Source organism: Leptinotarsa decemlineata, unplaced genomic scaffold, assembly GCF_025532065.1.
Source record: "Leptinotarsa decemlineata unplaced genomic scaffold, Ldec_3_MD MMD2_tig00002974_RagTag_RagTag, whole genome shotgun sequence".
NCBI lineage: Eukaryota > Metazoa > Arthropoda > Insecta > Coleoptera > Chrysomelidae > Leptinotarsa > Leptinotarsa decemlineata.
The window spans coordinates 1,837,386-1,858,273 of NW_027412578.1; the positions used below are offsets into that span (position 1 = coordinate 1,837,386).

At 34.5% G+C, this 20,888-nt stretch overlaps 1 protein-coding gene across 1 annotated transcript in view; it reads left to right on the forward strand.

Annotated features, from left to right (window-relative positions):
• LOC111510105 (uncharacterized) overlaps nt 1-20,888 on the forward strand; it is a 108,049-nt gene that overhangs the window by 56,739 nt on the left and 30,422 nt on the right. The gene's annotated exons all lie outside the window — the stretch shown is intronic.

The window sequence follows — 20,888 nt, forward strand, 5'->3', positions numbered from 1 at the left end:
TACAACCAAATATATCCTACAATCAGTCTGATGATACCCTTTGAACTCCGAACCAAGCTCACCGAAGGCTAACTTCCAAATACTAAGAGAATGCCACATCTGACAGCTAACCAGTTGTTGCCACAGTGCATCCAATCTACACTACAAGCACCAAGGGGGCGCTGTGCACAACATCATAAATCTAACAATTCCTCCACAGCCACTTGATACATCATCAACAAGTCCATGACCCATCAAAACTCCTTCTCAAAGCAATGCAACCCTAAAACAACCCTTGACAACTTGAGTAACCGATCAATCCCTCACCCGTGAACAACTGTAGAACTAGTTCGGTGTAAGTCGACGGAACGACACTACGAAAGTTCGGCAGATGTCAACCAACAGCTGTCTCTTAACCTTGTTTACGAATATTTACAAAATATATTGTTCCAACCTATTTTCAACTATTTACCAATCCTTATTCATGCGATGGAATAGAAACATATAAGGTAAGTCGCCATAACCTTCCCTTTCAGTACAAATATTAGAGCATTCATATTATGCAGAATATTTACCGAAAATATCAAACAGTATTCAGAAACCCAGAGGTAACTAATATTGTTTTTCAGGCGATATGGCTCTAATATGTCAGTAAACCTTCTGGAAGTGATGAATAACAATCTATGCAAGAAATATTCTCGGAAAGGTATAGGGAATAAGGCAGACAACGGCTGAAAAAAATGATAGGTGAAGAAAACTGAGAAACAAACAATAACAACTATTTCAACCTAGCGAGGAATTTCGGATCTCCAATGTCGATTGGCAATAGGAGAACGCGTAAGTACTGGTCAAAGCAGTTAGTCAGGGAGCATACATTTATTCTTATACATTTCAGGTATGGTTTTCTATGGAACGGAAGATTCCCATTACTATGATGTTAAATGAATAAAATGAACTTGTAACTGAATTACATTGTTAATATCCTCTGAATAAAGATCTTAAAAGGTAAGGTAGTGGTTTTGAAAGGTCACATAAGAGCAGTTTGATCTAGTGCTAAATTGAAACGTAACAACTTCTTTGAAAATGTAGGTCGGGCACACTGACAAACCAGATGTGTCCCTAGCTGTGACGAAAAGTTCGTCATCAATAAATGACAATTCTGTCGATTCCATAGTAAATAAACGAACAATATCTACAATATTTACAAGTAAATTTAGACCGTTACAAAGTGGCTTCATTTTTGAGAAATAGAGATATTAAAATTGCATATAGAACAAGTAATACGTTGGGAAAGCTAGTTAAAAATAATAAAGATAAGACATCTAAATTCGAGAAATCAGGGGTATATAAATTAAAGTGTGGAACGTGCCCTAAGGTATATATTGGTCAAACTGGCAGGACATTTAGGAATCGAATCCAGGAACATCATAAGAGCTATGTAAACAAGAAAACAAATTCAACGTATTCAAATCATCTTTTAGAAGAAAATCACATCTTTAATGAAGAATTCGAAATTTTGCACATTGAAAATAAAGGTTTCAAACTGAATCATTTAGAAGCAATGGAAATTAATAAACTTAAAAATTCAAATATTCTAATGAATGACCAATTAGATTTGAATAGATCACCATTATTGAACTTGTTTTCTTAAAAACCCATAAAGAATTATTATTGATGTAGATGGTAGGCAATTTGCTTTAGGTAAGCATAATCGAGCAGGTATGTGATGTAGAGATTCAGGTAATTTCTTACAGGTAGTCTCGATTGTGGTTACCTGTAGTATATAAATATGAATGTAAGGATGCTTGGATGTATTAATCATTTGAAAAAGCTAATGTTTTAGCGAAACATGTTATGATTATTTTCAATAAAGTTAGTGGAGATCAAATCGTTTAAGTGTAGTTTGTGAAATTACTATGGATCTTCATCAAGTAACGGCCGAATCAATCAGAAAAATAATATATGAATATTAATAAAACAATAAGAAATTCATTATAATTACTATTATTATTCAATCATATTGAATTTGACTAGAGTTATCGTTTTCACACCAAAAAAACTTTGTAAGCTATGACCTAAAGAAATTCACTATAAATTATTACTATTATTCAATCATATTGAATTTGACTAGAGATCGCGTTTTCATGCCAGCAAAACTTTGTTGGCTCTGTCCTAAATACATCATCGTATATTTACCACCTGATGAGTTGATACAAGATATATCGTCATCACTGAATTGCAACGAAATACGTTTTGGTAGCCATGTTTTAAATAATTTATCATTGCTCACATCTTGCAAAGTTAATAAAATTGATTTACCAAATCGTGTAGAATAAGTTGACATATTTTTAATTATGTACACTTCATCAATTGGCAATGATGATAAGGCCTTTTGCTCTAGTATTTCAACCTCCTGTACAATCAAATTATTAATTTTATTCAAGTCTACTTTCGAAACGGACATGATGAAAATATATATGAAAATATAAACAATTTCCAACAGACAAATACACTCACCGTCTTCCTTCTATTACGAACTGAATAACACTCTACCAATTGCTAACTGCTGCAGATATATTCGTCTACTGATTTCATAGTGTGCCAGGCATTTCTTTTATATTAAACAGTGTGAGTCACCCCCACCATGAAACCGTGAAAGATTCACATTGCTAGTTGCTATCCACTAGAGATGCCTGACGTCACAGCCAAGCCCATCTCCCAACTTGATGCGATAACAGTTGCCGGTACGAGCAAGCAGTGGTCGTTGCGGTCTCGGAGAGGGTAGACGCTAGGCAAACGGTCCTCGGCTGCCGTTGTGTCACCATCGATAGCGGGGCTAGAGCGAACCTTCATCGCTTCGGGAGAGGTGAGGGCAGACCGATGAATATGCATTACTCTGCCACACGTCGTGGAGTGAACATGTCGCTCTCTAGCCGTTGAACGGTTATTGCTGTGACGTCACTCCACTACTAACTTGGTGCCCTAACACCGATGGAGCATTTATTACTTGGAGGATCTTCGAAGTATGCAGACGTATGTTTGTACATAGACAAACAAGCACATGATGAAACCCTGTACCGTGCATTCTCCTACACACACACACACACACACACACACATAAACACACAAAATCTCATATGAAAAAAAAATCTGAACGATCCATGCACCAGACACTTCAAGGTCACAACGCCTTGACTTCACTGCACAACAAAAAAACTTCACCAAACAACAACCAATAAAAAAAGCAATTAATACGTCATAGTGGTGGGGGGAGGCCGAGAATCAGCTGTAAACAACTACTTAAGCTCATTTTTGAATGAAATATCCAGAGACTAATAATGTGGCAGAAAAAGGAGGACTCGTGAAAAACTCAGTAATCAAAGTTGGTGGAAGGTGAACACCTAAGAATAGTTTCTGAGGAAACTGAAGCAGTACTGGTTTGAAAAAACTGTTACCAATAACCACTTATTTGCAAGGAACAGAGAAGAGAGAAGAGAATAAGAAGAGCTGTTGAACATTTCGGGGTATAGTTCCATACGAAACCTAAACGTGATGCAAAGTTTCCTTAAAGTTTCCAAGAGAGAGAGATGCTATCTATAGAGAAGAAAATTAACAGTAATGTCAGAGTAAAGGAAATACAAGAGGGTAAAGCAGGACAGGATGAACGACACCAGATTTAAAAGGCTACCACGTGTATCCCAAGCTCTATACTGGTCATCTGTTGTTTTGTATAACTATCGCTATGCTATGTTGCCATTTCAGAAAGATCTTCAAAACTATTTCCAAACTATCTTCTGTTTCAGCTTTGATGATGATCAAAATAATACTTCTGAAATCACTGAGTTTTTTTTTTATCAGATATTGATACAGAGATTTTTTTTCAAAGAGGCGTCCTTCTGACAACACAACTTGAGATTGCAAGCACATTATCGTCTTCAAAAAGTTTGCCTACCGACAAATGCAAGCAAATATCAGGGCCAAAAATTTTATCAGGTTTGTAAATGCTCGCAACAAAAAATGCTAATAGCAGGGGAGCCCACGATGCAAAATGGGCATTTACTCGAGCGTCATTGAGACATATTAGGTTGCAAAGCTTAGATGATAAGAAGAAAAAAATGTTATATAATATATACTTTTTCATCGGTGGGGAAAGCGGCTATAGATGTTTAAATATGTAAAAAAATACTGTTGCATGGACATCCTCGAGCGCATCAGATATTGATAGCATCAATGTCCTACGTATTTTTAATAATGTTGTTATGTTAATCTGATCGTTTGCATGATGTGCAAAAAAAAATTCGCCATTTTGAAATACTCAAGCGCATCAGATCAAGATATATATGGTTCATCTTTATGTTTTAGACGTGCTGCCTTATAATCTGACGATTATCTAGAGGGATTCGCTTAATATGACAAAAACAATATTTTTTATTTATTTTTTAATTCATTGAACTTAAATAATTGAAAAGCTCAGGAAATAGCATGCAAATAAATAAGTGTATGTTTTTTAAGTAGAATACTTGTATTTATAACGAAATAAATAAAAAAAATTCAATTTTTTAAAATCAATTGATTAATCAATGAAGAAAAAAGAAATGAAACTTTCTATGTTTTTACCACTTTCACGTTCTACGTAAGAAATGCCGACATTGACCGCCAAATGAGATTTGAATGACAGTCCTGACTTAGCAAAAAGCTGGTCTTCGATGCACTTGGAGGCTTTCAAATTGGTGTTCGAATTCATGTTCTCCTAATTCATTCTGACGTGCAAGCGTCTTATTGATAAAACAGTTGATGTTTATGAAATATATTTTTCTTACATGATATGCAGCAAATGGTCAAAGATAAATCACCAAATGATAAAAACATAAATTGAAAATAATGAAACTATACACTCAAAACCTCGTTATATAAGAGGTCATAACATATTTTTTTGTACACCTTTTTATATGAATTATTCATGGAGGTATAAACTGTAATGGTGATATATCTTGTCAAGCTTAAATCTCTGCTACCACAATGATTGTTTATTTATAACGATATGTTTTCTTGCCAGTGCGGTATCAAGACCTGATATTGATTATTAATCTATTTTAATTATTATTCATTTAAAAAAACGAATTTATGTGGTATAATTAAATTTTTAACAAAAACAGAAATGAACCTTCAACAAAAAGCAATTCAATTTCAGTAACCTTGCTTCATCCAACTCAACGAGTTTGGAATTGCTTAATAAAGGTAGAGTTAGTTTACTAGCAAGTTAGTATATTGTTTTAACCAGTGGAGATGAACGATGTTGGATCTGAAACTACCCATACTATTTGAATGTTTGTAGTAGTTGGTCAGTAACCTCAAACAATCTTCTATATCAAACTTCTGGATCTTCAAAAACGCCTGAAAGCATTATCGAAACGAAAGTGTAACGGAACGAAATTTGTGGAACGTATTTGACATTGAAATATTGAACGAAAGATGAATGTGATCTTTGAGGAAGAATGAATGAAATATTTTGATTCCAATGATACAATCGCCTCCAATTAGGCTGTGAAAATTGCTTCGATTTGCAAAAAACATACTCCTGGTGGGGTGTCTGGTGGACGAATGAATCAATACTTCTTGATTGATAATTCCTAATTATTGGAGTCGGTCGTTAGCCGGTCGGTTCGACGTGGGTCCTTTGTTCACTCATTCAAATCGACCGCCGTGTTGGTCGGTGGTTCAAGCCCCAGTCTTGAATCACACGTTGAAAGGTAAGACCTCATTAGTCCTTAGCTCGCACAGGTTTGAACTTATGAGGGTTGTCGTTCGTAGGGGGCGATAGCTGGTTAAGGGAAAACAGATTTTTTTTCAACAGATTGATCATTATTGATGATTAGTTATAGTTTTACTTTAATTGTACCTAATATAAATTTAAAAAACACGGATGGCGCTGGCGTTTTGTGTAAGTTGTCCGAATTCAAGGCACATTCCTCACCTTGAGCATTTTATGTTCATCACAACATATAAATCATATCAATATCTCAGGATATATCAGTAATTGAAAACTTCTGCACAAGAAGACAATTCAAAGAGAAAGAAAGGTTGCAACTGCGTTGCTTTTGTTTAACGTAGTGAATTACTCCGGTTAATGTCGCATTTTTGTTTTATATTTTCTGGGATAAAAAGGTATTAATCTGTTTCAAAATTTAAATTAATTTTGATGAACATAATTTTTCTGAGTAGATTTTTTTAAAGGACATCAGCCTCAATTACAAGCTGATGTGAAACTAACACAAAAAAAAATAAAAGCCAGGTAGCTGGTTAATATAGAATTATATCCCCTCGGCCTCCCAAATTAATTGTTATGTTAAAATGAATATTTGGGTTAAGATAATAACACGAAATTATTTCGTAGTGATATAAACCTATTTACATTATGATTTTAAAATAAATCATACATTGATCACAGTCATCAGATTCATATATTTTCATTTTCAGGAGAGCAAGTGACGAAATAGCTGATAAGTGTACTGACAAATATATTTTATGAATATAAGTTCTTTGAATTATCCATGTTGATCAAAAGTGAAACAAAAACTTGTTCTCTTCACAGACTGGAATATTATGATAAGTAATTTTACTCTAGTGTACCGTAAACTGTCACAGAACTACAGGATGTATGAAGCAACTACCAATAATATTCCCGGTCAGAAAACCAAACCTGAGATATTAATATTTTATGACTGTTTGCGATAAGCCCCTTGCAGTAGTTCCAATAATAATTTCATGATTTTTCATCAAGATAGAATATTTCTTAGAATATTTCTCAGCACGCCTGTGCTTACACACCGTAGATGGAATTCCATTGTTCCATTACGCATTGAACACAATAACATAGGATTATTATATCGCAATACATAAAAGCTGATTTCTTCAGTGATGCGGGTCATGCAAATTCATTGCATAACTCAATTCACTTTTATGATGATACAAGCAATTACAATGCGAGAAATGTAGACCTAGAATGGTTTGAAGTTTGTCATTATCGAATCAATTTCAAATAGTTAAACTATAGACCAATTGCCTTGCTATCAGTGATACCAAAAATCATGGAGAAAGCTGTAAACGACCAATTCCTCAAATATTTGGAAGTCTTCAACATCTTGAGCTCCCATCAATATGGCTTTCAGAAACAAAGATCAACAGGCGACCTTGTATCGTATGTCACACATATTTGGAATAACGCAATTGACAAAGATGGATAGTCAAAAGCTGTAGCGCTTGATATTTCTAATGTCTTTGGCCGTGTGTGGCCAAACTTCAAAGATATGTCTTGTCGGATGATTTTTTTGTATGTTTCTCTAGCTTTCTGAAAAAACGTTTCCTGCAAGTGGCCGTCGACGCATATCTCTCGAATACTTTTACCATCAACGCTGGTGTTCCCCAGGGATCTATATTGTCTCCAACCCTCTTTCTATTGTATATCAACGACTTATTGGAAAAAATCAAGAATCCAATATATTACTTTGTTTCGTAATTGCATTTGGATTCAAAGACATCGGCGGCTGCACATCTTCACCGGTAGCAGGAGGTTACATATCTGAATGAGGATTCAAAGATAATTTCGAATTGGGGTGAAAATAATCAGGTTCAATTCAATACCACAATAACTTCTTTCTCCAAGAAGATAAATTTCTCCGAATCGGATATAATAATGTCAGGTAAGGCAATTCCACCTTCTGCTTTGATAAGTTTGTAGGGGTCAAAATGGACACCAATGTGTCTTGGCACAATCATGTCGCTGGAATTGCAAAGTCTGCTTCTTAACAGCTTGGAACACTGTTTCGGAGCAGAAAACTGTACACACCTCAGAAACATTTGATGTTTTATAAAGCTCAGATTAGACTTTCTTTGGAGTATTATTCTCATATATGGAGTTCCGCCCCTAAGTATACACTGAAGCTGTTGGATTTCATCCAGAAAAAAGCCATTCCACTGATTGAAGAAGCCAACAGCTCTTGCAACTGTGGATGTCTGGAACATCGAAGGCAGTTTGGAAATTCGTCTCTCTTCTCAGGTCAACTCAGTACACATCGAACTTCGCTGTACAAGAACTCTCCCATATGGAAAACTGCGTTTACGTGAAATAAACTTCCTGAGAACGTTTTTCCAAATAGATTGAATCGCCAGCGATTCAAATCCATTGTGAATCACTACTTTCGCAAAGGCACTGCTCTTAGATTGCCTTAAGGAATTTCCTGAAGTGTCTTTTCCTTAAAAAATCATTCAACCCAAGATAACAACATTCAAATTGTTTTCAGAATGAATCCGATATCAAAACATGGGAAAACTTCGTCAGGAATTGAGCAGTAGACAAGCTGGAGAAACAAATCTTACTATCAGGTTCATGAATAGTTTTCCTTGCATTACTACTGTCCAAATTCCAAGAATAATTAGTTTTTGTCAAAAATTGAAGATCGATCGACAACTAACAGGTTAAGGTGTTTGTATATACTTTCTGAATTAAATAAAAATGCGAAAGCTACTCATTTTGAAAACCTTATCCATACAAAAAGCAAAAAACAGTTTTTCAAATACCTATGTTAGAGGGGCTCTCGAAAGAAATAACAGCAATGAAGTAGTGAATAATCCTGCTAAGAATGAAAATTGTTAGCATTGCTGGTCCCGATAACATTCCACCTTATTTTATGAAGCAATGCCAGTCAACAGTCGCTCCTGTTTTTGGCACAATCAATGAATGCATCCCTAAATGAGGAAAAATTCACCCTAGCATAAAAATACTTCGCGATAATACCTTTTTTAAAATTTTTTAATTTTTAAACAAGTAAGATCCTTCAGACTATCGTGAAATAAGCTTAAAGTGCCTTCCCCGCTAATGCATATAGAGAATAACTTACTACTTTTTCCTTAAAGGCTGCAGTATTCAAAAGCTAGCAACATAGATATCTCCGAGGTCGCCACCCTGTATCAGCCATTGGTCGGCAGAACTTGACTTGAGTCGTCCTGTCGAAGTTATCTATATTGACTTAAAAAAGCAGTTGAACGAGTCCCGCATGAATCACTACTATATAATTTAGAGCATTTTGGTGTCACTAGCCCCCTGTAACGATAAAATCGAGATTTTTTATCGAATAGATATTGCAGTGTTCGAAGGATGAGTAATTGTCGAAACCATAACAAGCAGTAAGTTATCAATATTTCCCTTTTTTGCCGATGATACAAAATTATATGCAAACCCAAACTTGAATAAAAATGAAATGGCCAATGACCTTGGTTCTGATAACCCCGAAGGGCCTTCCATTGAAGCCTGTGAAGCATCAAACATATCTTGGTGTTATAAGCCATTATTTAAAAGGGAAAACACACATTGGAAAAATTATAAAAAGTCAAGCGTATATCTTGCATGACAAGATATGACATGGTCGTGTATGGGCTTGATCAAACCCAAAGGTGTATCACCAAGTTGTTCCCGCAAATCTGTGACCTACCATGCGATTACCGCCTTGAATTATATCAATCAACTTCTCTATCCGACCGTTGATTACGAGGTGATCTTATTTAAATATTAAAAATCCTACACGGATACTTTTCAGTGAATTTGGACTTTTTTGTGTGACAGAGAGGACATTAATTAGTCCTTCCAAAAATGCCATGGACAATTACTGGAATTGTAAAAATTTATTTATAATTTTTTTTCTGATTGTTTAATTTTTTTACTGTTCTGGAATTCTGAAATAGAGAATAATAATAAAAATAATAATTATAATAATATTACATAATTGTCTAGCTTTTTTCAAGTTGTGTTTTTGCTATACTGCACTCCTTATAAATGCTTCTTGATTTTATATATTGCTTGTACGTCTTCCGACGGCAGACATACATATCCGATTAAACTGTCACTACACGATTAAGTATTTTTTTGCTTTCACGTGCTATGACGACATGGGATTCTATTTCTTTGGCGATAAGAACAGGCGCTACACGTCCACCCACCTTGGCGAGAAAACAGAAATAGTCTACAAAATTGGTTTTGGAACTTGACACCAGCTAGTTTTTCAAATCATTCAGGAAACGAGCGGAATAACGATAATTGTCAATTTTTGTAGATCTTTTTTTTTTTAAAGAGAAAGAATCGCTTTCTTCAGTACACTGGCAAAATATCCAACCAATGACCCAATTATTCAATAGATGTGTTATTGGTTTGATTATCGTATTCATAATGTTTCTTGAAGAAATTCTGCACATTTCTTGCCCTTCGTTTTGGAGAAGGTGGTACTCCATTCATTCACAGCATACAGTATTATCTGTTCTTGTATATGCATTGGTTCATATCAAACCGGCAAATCGACAGATTCAGCATTAAATAACCTTGTAGAGAAAATTTCCCAATCCCTTGACTAGAAGAAGATTGCGGTTGCTGTATTGATTGATACTGAAGGAGCATTTGACAATGCACTACCTATATGTAAAGGATCATCTCTGGCTAGGAAAGGTATAGAATCGACCATAACTGGCTGGATCTATGCCATGCTGGTTAACAGAAATATAATTACGACTCTTCAAGAAGATACCATTAGGTTCAGGGTCAGCGGGGGCTGTCCTCTGTGATCACTCCTGCTTGATGCCCTCGTTAGGACAGAAGTAGATGTGCAAGCTTATGCAGATGATCTCATCATCTTGGCAAGTTCCACGTCGGGAAGGTAGCATGTAATATCCTTCAGAGGACGATGAATGTGGTTCACAGTTGGTGCCAGAGGGAGCAGATGTCTGTCAACTACAGCAAAAGTGTGATAATCCCCTTCACCAGGAGGAGGAAGTTGGACGAAATAACGCCACTTTCCCTCGATGGTGAGGGTCATTCCATACGGAAAAGGGGTGAAATATTTTGGCATTGTCCTTGAAAAAAAAACTTGAAACGCTCACTTGGGAAAAGTTTTACACACATTCAGACTGACCCTAGAAACATGTCGACAGATTTCTAGTAAAACTTGGGGTTCAGGTCCCAAACAAATCCATCGGATATATGTGATTATTCTGACTTCCTTGCGAAGGAGGGTGCTGCAGCAGCTTCATCGGATCAGAACCTGTCATTGGCATCGCTTTAGGCTTTGCCAAACAAAGATTGAACACCTGGATGGTAAGAAGATGTATGGACTTCTGGCAGAATCTTCCAGGATTGGCTCACTTCAAGGCGTTTATTCACCCTTCGAAGCTTGATATCAAACAGGTGTTGGACTACAGTAGGAATCATTATATGCAGAGACTTGGAATGTCGCCTTTGTTTGGAAAATTATGAAACGTATATTTTGTGCCTGCCCTGCGGCGAATCGAATCAGATTTTCAGAGTTTGGTAGAATCACACTTCTATTATCTGACCCGAAAGATCATTCATCATATAAACTTAACGGCTCCGTAGAGAAGCTTGGTTCATTTGGTGGAGTTTGAATAGGTATTAGACACTATAAACCCTTGCGGGTTGGAGTGAAGGCACGAATAAGCCCACTCACTTTTGACCTAACCTAACCTATATGCTTTGATTCAGGACCCGGCCTGTTTACGGTGATGTTAATTTGATTGAAAAATTTTTGTGTGAAAACCTTCAATTATTCTTTTTGTGAAATGTTTACAAGAGATAATTCTCTCAGATTTTATTGTTTATTTTGTTAATCTGTTTGAAATGTTGTCCACAAGCATGAAACATATTCTCTGGAGATTGTCCAAGACTTCAAATCGTCATATTTCCATTCTGCTCCTATTACCATTAATTTTATTATTCCAATTGTTGAATGGTGATAGTCATCTTTTCAAATACTCAACGTAACTAGAAGATAATATCAAGGAAGTAACCGCCTGATAGGAAGAGTTTCACTCTCAAACCGCATCTAAAATTTAAGTGAGTGGCAAAAAATGCCTTGGATTATACGCATTCCAAACCAACTCGAAGCGATGATACATGATTCACACAGTAACCCACTGAAGAAGAAAGTAAAAGTGGACGGTTACATGCTGAGAATAAATAACGTTCATCGACATTGTCGTTTAGAGATTGACGAGAACGAGTATGCAAAGTTTCTTGTGGAAACTAATGGAATTATTTTGTTAGAATGTTGGAGGAATCGTGAGTTTCTTCAGTTGAAAGTACTATGTTTATTTTTTATTTTCACATTTTTTTACATTGTATTCAGAGGCTTTTCCACAAACCATTCAGACATTATTTTCACTAGAAAACTTGGAATGAGGTGAATATAATAATATTATTGGAAGGAGATAAAATAGGCTTAAGGTCAACAGGGAAATTTTCGTAAACCAGGCGTGTACCATTTCCATAATCCTATAGATATTCTGGGCGCAGATGATTTCAGTATGAATTGTTTATCCCAATATCCATTATTGATATTCTAACAAATAACCAATATATTCAAATTCATCGTAACAACTGACGTAAAACACGAAAATTACAATATATGCATTTTCCTAACAACTTTCTATGATACACACTTTCGTTATCTCTCATTTACTCGCCAAACGATAGCCGCCCAATTCACTTACAGAATCAAAACACTTGTTTGCTTATGGAAGTAACGAAGACATTTTTGCGCTCAGTTTACCACCAAAACAACAGCGAATAAAAATATTCGCCTAGCTTCGGTTCACTCTGAAAAACCCAACATATTTGTTACTCATTTATTATTCCCTTCACCAGTAACAATAAACATAATAATAATAATAATAATAATAATAATAATAATAAAACGTCTTCATTCACTTGAAGTAGAAACATACAGAATATACAGTAATACTAATAATAAAGTTTATTTTATTCATAGTATACAATTTCAAGTCAGCCTATTGAAAATTGAACTGAATTGATTCAATTCATTCTTGGTGATGTGAACATAAAGCAAAGTATAATATTGAATCAACTCTTGCATGGACAGTTGAATAGAGGAAAGTAAAAAAGAAAATAGACAAATAACTTTGTGCAGAAAAATATAAGCTGTCAATTCTGAAAATAAGTGGCAAGTTATTAGGCAAGTGTAGTGTTGTTTCAATTTTACTAGTCAATAGTTTCAAAGAATATATCATCATTACAGTTTTCAATCTGTTTTTGAATCTATTTTTTTTTTCATGAAATGTTTTTGCATTACGTTCAAACTGTTCAAGTGTTAATCGTTCACACCGTTTATATAAGAATATTGAGGTGAATTGGTGAAGTGTCAACAAAGCTGTTTTAAAACTCAACCCTCGAGAAAAAAAAACTGTATTTATTCATTTGAAAAAAGTATTTTTTCATGCAAGGTGGGCTTAATCAAAATAGCAGATAACAGTTCCACACCTATAGAGACTTCAGCAAATTTACTTCAGATCTTTTTTCATTAGATCTACAGCCAGCGCATTTTACTTCTCTTCACCACATTTAAAATAGCAATGCTGAAATGGCTCTTTCCAATGGGACATTACCCGATCTATTTGAAAAACAGTCTTCTATCAAAACTGTTGAAATTTCCAAGAAAAGGGCCCCTTGGCTTACAGGCACTCTGAAACTCATGTTTAAACTTACAGATAGAGCTCTTACGAGATTTAGAAAGACAAAGTTACGGCATCACTGGGAATATTACAAACAGTTGAGGAATTCAACCAATCGCACTGTGAACCTGAAAAAAAGAGCATATCTCAATCATAGGCTTACAAGAAGTAAGCAGATATAGAATGATTCATCCGATTTGAATATTCACCATAAAAAAAATCTCAAATCCATTCCAAACCACTTATTGAACGTTGAAGATATCAACAAATTTTTTTGGAGTATATCCAACTGCAACTCTTCCCATGATGATGAAATCATAAATATTTTTTGAGTAACAATATAAACAATCCCAACTTCTCCTATAAAGCTACTGATAATGATGAAATCATTTTATTTTGAACGTGAAGTCGAATGCCGTATGCTGCATATCGACTAATTCCTATCTATCCATCTGTAAGGCAAGCAAATGTTCTTCCGTTGGCCAAAAATTCTAACCCGGAAAGTTTAGGCGATCTCCGGCCAATTAGCATCTTATGTGCGCTCTCAAAAGTTTTTGAAAAAATATTGAACTTGCAGATGCGTGATTATCTGAATTACTTCGATATATTACCGGAGTGACAATCAGAGTTCAGACCTGACCACAGTTGTACGACTGCCCTCCTGAAAGTTGTGGATGATGTGCACAGATCTATCGATAATAACAAACTCTGTCTTCTGATTTTATTGGCGTTCGATCGCATACACCATGACCTCCTCTTTGCTGTTTTGGGCTACCTAGGGTTTTCAATACATGCTGTAGCACTACAAAAAGTTACCTTCGCAAAAGAGTTGTGTATAATAACGAAAAATCTGATTAAATACAAATTAAAAACAGTGTTCCTCGGGGTTCAATATTGGACCCTCTCTTGTTCGTTTTATACACATCTCAATTTCATAGGTCAGTGAAATTCGCAACCATGCATTGTTATGCTGACGATACTCAGCTGTACATGGAATTCGACGAGAGTTCAATTAACGAGGCCCTATGACCAATTAAGATCGATAAGTTATTATCTTTGTCAACTAAATATTGCCTATCTGTTAATGCATCTAAATCTAATACTTGTGAAATACTGTTTGGAACCTTTGGTGTAGTAATGAATATTACTGGAGTTTTTTCCCAACACCACATCGTTATTTTTATTTTTCTATCTATCTAAATCTAATGTCATGCTCTTTGCTAGAAGAGCGGCGATAAATCGGTGTTCTGTAATATATTGTAATATATTGTAATATATGGAACAAACAGAACTTCCCTTAAAAGGAGTTACAAAAAACTTGGGATTATATCTGAATTACACCATTATATACTACAACCTAGTACCTATTCGTATACCTAAATAATAAACCTACCTGAAAAATCTACCTCAGAAAGTCAGGTATCAATACATTTTTCGAAAGTCTACCTGGAAATATACCTAACTATTTTTACCTGCGAATGGATGTTGAGAGTTTTTGAATTTGTTTATTTCCATACTCTCCAACAAGTTTCAAACCTTTCTTCTAGAAATGGAGGGGTTTGTATTCATGGTTGAACTCATATTCCTCTGAGATTAAAATGACTGGCATATGTGGAATTTATTTTTCCATTCTGAAAACTATATTCGTGTTCCTTCATGCGGGTTTCGAACGTTCTTCCAGTTTGACCAATATAAAACATCGGACATGACCTACACGATAATTTATACACTCCTGATTTTTCTGAAACTGAACTTTTATCTTTGTTATTTTTAATGTGCATGCCCAAGTTGTTGTTGGTTTTGAAAGCAGTATTTACACCATTGCTGTGCAGAAAATCTGAAATATTTGTAGTGGGTTGACCTAAGTAGGTAAAGTTCTATAACTTTTATCCTCTTCTCTTCCCCTCCCCCCCACCATTTTCAGAAGAAAGATTTGAAACTTAACCTAACAGGTAGACTTTCGAAAAATGTATTGATACCTGACTTTTCAGGTAGACGAATAGGTACTAGGTTATAGTATACAATGGTGTAATTTAGAAGTAACTCTCAGATATGCTTGAAGAAGGTATTATATAGCGAAGCACGTTTCGTGGTTTTTGTAAAACCCTTATTGTGAAAATCATACAATAAACGGTATTGATTAGTTTTTTAATATGGAATTTCATCAAGTATAAGCAGATATTGATTCCTGTCATTTGATTGGTATGGAACCATCAATAAAAGCCATAATTATTATTATTATCAACACGCGCACCTGTTGCTTTATTTGTAACCCTCCTTTGCGCGTCTGCTGCCTTATTTTCGGAATCGGAAAATATCAATGGTCATTTTTTCAAACAATATACGGCTGATTGATCCCAAAGTTTAGATAAAATAAATATAGTTTGAAAATAATAAAAAACTCGCTTTTATAGCATACGAAACTGAAAAATGAAAAATATTTATAGTTTAAAAAACTCGCTTATAAAGTACATCGAACTAAAAAGTTAAAAATATTTATTTTAAATAAGCTAAAAACAATAACGAACGAAAAATATTAGTATTATTATGAAAAAAGCGTGGGCGCTTTATGCCATATTTTTTGTATATTGAGCGCCCGTCGCTCTTTAAAAGCGTGTTTTTCAATTTTTCAAACTATATTTATTAATTGTATTTATGTCTTATATCAGTAAGTTATGTTGAATCATTATATTTGGCCACCAGTCTCAGATTTTTCCTATCGAATCCGCAACATCTAAAATGTTCAGGTGGACTGTCCAATAATTATCGTAATATCTGTAACATTCTAGATGAACTCTGATCCAAAAGATGAAACCTCTCATGATCGAAGAATTAATTGTCCTGTTTCTACGTCATTTGAGGTGAAATACGTGAAAAATAAATAAAAATTTTTCTCTACGAGGATACCATCTATGGGATCAAAATAAATCTAAAATTATTCTTCATCAAGATTGATGAGCTACATTTGTTCAAACTGAATAAGCAAGTCTTCGTAAGGGGAGATAGACATCTTACTTATGTAACATTCTAATCAAAATTTTGTAAATTCCGGTAGATTGCTACTGATTTGTTGTAATTTACCTTATTATGGGCAGCGATTTTCATCAGACTATTAGTTATAAAAAACGGTTGATGATCAACATGTTACGTTCCGTTTGTCAATTAACAAACGAGATTGAAAATGCAGGAGATTACATCGAAATAACATAAATGACATCGTGTACGTTTAATGTTATTTCTGGATGTTTTCACAAATCTGTATCATGTCGGTGCCTTTCTGAATGTGAAGTGCTCACTTTCATTTTCCAGTAATGAATATATCGAATAAATTGATTCGATCAGCTATTCCAAAAATAATCGAGAACATCCCAACAAGAAAGCAACTAACGATGCATAAAAGTGCATTCAATAATTTCCTAATATAAACACTTCATTTCTTAAAGACCAGGTGTATCGAGTATTGCATGAAGCTATTGAAGCAGAACGAGATAATTTGCGGTGACATCACGACTGTTAGATAATAAAAAATAATCCGTATCCATAATGTTCCAATATGCAATATTCAGTTTATAATTCATTTGGACTATAACCGTAGTTTACCGGATTAATTGGGTAATTCAGTTTCAAAATGAGATGAAATCCAGAAGATATGAAGAAACTGAACGCAATTTATCGCTGCGGATGTATGGATAACTCTGATATAGATCGTCTTTTATAAAATATTCAGTTCAAGAAATGCTGCTGGAGAAACTAACACACGTTTATTGTAATAATGAATACACAAATAACTTTTTTTTAGATGTTTCCTAATGATCTTGGCATTTGTATTTTCTACTTCTCTGAAAAAAACGTTTGGAAAATAAATCAAATAATAACTAATAGTTTAAAAACCTAAAAAAAACACACTTTAATGGCAACACAAAGTAAAAAATAATTCGCAACTAATTTAAGATGGTGCTCAACATCGATAATATGTCCTATGGCTTAATGTAACTAATGACTTTCAATAAGTCTGAAATGCGAATTAATTTATATAAAACAAAAAAAAATCTGTTGTAAAATAGCGTGTGATGCTTCAAATTATGTTTTCATTATGGATCTAATATGGCAAACATCTCCTAACAATGGCTATTCAGCACCACACGCTTTTTTACAACAAAATATTTTTTTTTTGTAAATAGATTTATTCTAAATTCAGATTTATGGAAAGTCATTAGTTACATCAAGCCATAGGATTTATGGTTAGTTAGTTTCTATTATTTTTCAGTTTGTGTTGTTATTAAACCTGTTTTTTTGTTTTTTAAACTGGTATTTATTTTTCACATTTTAGTTTGGCTTCTTGCTATTCCGAGCCCATTTCCTTCAATATAAGATATATACGCATGCGCAGACAGTGTAGTGGTCTCACTTGCTCTCACACAGAGACTGTATGAAGGAATTATTCAGACCTAGTGATCTTAATCACAAGGTCTATATGTCTATAGTATTTGTTTCGAAAGAATTTTTTTCTTTCGTGTAATTTAATGTTTATATGAAAGTAGCTGTTTCAGGAGGGCTTTCTTTCAGTTTGTGTTTGAAAGTTGCTTCTTTGTATGATCTACACATCCATGTATAGAGTTACTTATTTTCAAATTGATTACTTCCTTCCTTTCTTTGGAAGATTCCCACATTTTTTTGCATCAAGATGGAGTAGTAGAAAGCCAAAAACTTTCTTTCCCAAAAATTAATCACTCTTAAAAATATAACTCCTTCAATATAAATGAGATATGAAATTATTGTATTTCACCGATTCTTGATAAGTGTATAAACTTTAAAACAAATCTGTCCATTTGAAGTTAGTCCAAATCGAGTCCAAAGGAGTTGGTTACAAACAAACATACAAGTGAAGCTGATAGAAGCGTTTTAATGAAATTGACAAATCACTTAGACTTTCTAGAAATGTTTTTGTTTTCATTTGACAGCTGCCTATTTCTTCAGCTTCAAGCGCTTGAAGCGTTTATCCTCCCAACTTTTCATGACATCAACTACAATAATTTTGTTCCTTGTACTAGTTCATTGAGATCTTTCATTGAATGTTGGCCAATTTCTCCTGGATATATATATATATATATATATATATATATATATATATATATATATATATATATATATATATAAAGCGATGGGTAGTCTTGACTGACTAGTTGAGGAGAAATACGGAATAATGTTGGGGATGCAGTCAAAATTGCTGGGCTGTTGTTTAAAGAATACTCTTTGTATTCTTTAACCAACAGCCCAGCAATTTTGACTGCATCCCCAACAATATTCCGTATTTCTATATATATATATATATATATATATATATATATATATATATATATATATATAATTGGTTGCCTTCTGTGATCCTTTGTCTCACATCCGCATGAATATGATTAGCCAACCTCTATCCCTTTCACACTACCTGAAGATAAAGTCTTCTTTACCGGCACTATTTTATTCAGGTGTTCTCTAGATGAACAATATCTAGTGAATAGCCCTGTAATTAATCTGTTGTAGATTCCTAACTCTATCATCTATTACTGGTACTAGCAATAGGACTAGCACCTAGCACTAGAACCAGTATCAGTTTAACCGGAAATAAAATCAATTGAAAAATTTCAAATAGAACCCTGTATATTTTCTCAAATCATTTGATTCAGTATTGCAGAAGTATTTTTTTTCGAAGATAAAACACAAGCACCACAGAAAAATCCTTAAGCATTTTGTTTTTGGCTGAAAAGAAGACCTGATTTTCGTGTTTTCCTGAAAAATGTAATTTGGACAGATGAAAGCACTTTTACGAATTGTGGGATATTCAACAGAAATAACGAACACATTTGGATCATAAACAATTCCAGGTAGTTCTGAGAAGTTCGACCTTAAGTGCAATTTAGTATTAACGTGACGGCAGGATTTTGCAAAGATGGAATTTTGGGTCCTCATTTATTTAACGGAATTCTGAATGGAGTTCAGTTTTTAATGTATCACCAGTTTATAATGTCGATTTTCGAAGACTTTTTGGATGATCTACCTTTGGCTAACTATAAAATCTGGTTTCAACATGATGATGCTCCACCGCACACTACCAGACGAGTATCTAATTGCCTGGCTGAAATGTTTTGGTGGATAATGGGCCGGTGAGGTGGCCAGCAAGGTTTCCAGATTTGAGTGTTATGGATACATTCTTATGGGGTACACTGCAAAATAGAGCTTATGGTCAGAGGGAATATCAAAATATTGGGGACCTTCAATAGAGCATTGTTAGAGAGTTCGGAAGATTGAGGAGGAAAATTCATCGTGCAGTGAATAATATTCGGAGATGGCACAGTTGTGTTATGATGAACAAGGACAGCATTTTGAGCATTTGCTGTGATTTACTTTTGTCTTTACATTTTAGTTAATTATCGTTATTTGTTCAAAGTTTTATTTTCATTGAAAAGGACACAATGTCTAATTTATCTCATACACACCTCATTTATCAAATTTTGATTGTTGATTCTGTCTCCTAATTTTTTCATAGGCTTTTCAAACGAACCAAACTCGGCGAGATTTTGATCCAATAACTTGAACATTTTCATTGTCATTGAGTGTAATACATTGGAAGTCAAATCTAGAATCATCAAAGTCAAAGCCTAATATGATAAGAACTATTGTCTTTTAAAATCTCCAATTTTTTTCAAAAACAATGTTAACTTTTGTTATATCACTGAAAAGGTAAAATCTGGTTATATTCAAAAGAGAAAGAATCGAATGTAGCGCCCATAAGAAAAAATAAAGTTGATGATGGTGGCCGGAAGACAAAACGTCGTATAGCAAATCCAAAAACATCATTATGTAGCAGGAAAAAATTGGCAATGAGGAAGTGCAGTTTATTTTAAAATCCTTCGAAAAGTAAAGCCAGAAAAAAATAAAAACCATTTTCCGAAATTTCTGTTTTTTCCGGATAAATCCGGATATATTCGGAATTAAGGAACTTTCTAAACGGCATATTTTTAGTCAGATGAATGCGCAATTTTGTATCTCTCATAGTTCGCGAGATCCCAATGGTGAGGACCGAAATTGAAACACCATGTATGGAAGAGAGACAAATTCCCAAACTTTCTTTGATGTTGCAGACTATCAAGGTTTCAAGTGATGTTCACGTCTCCAATCTGGCGGATGGCTCTTTTTCAGCAGCTTCAGGGTATGTTTAGGGGCGGAGCTCCAGACATATGAACAAAGCTCCAAAGAAGGTCTGATCTGAGATTGATATTTTTGCTGAGGTACAGTTTTCTGGTAGTTCGGAACAGTGTTCCAAGTTTTTGAGAAACAGGCTTTGCAATTCCAGCGATATGATTGTGCCAAGACACAACTCCCAACAA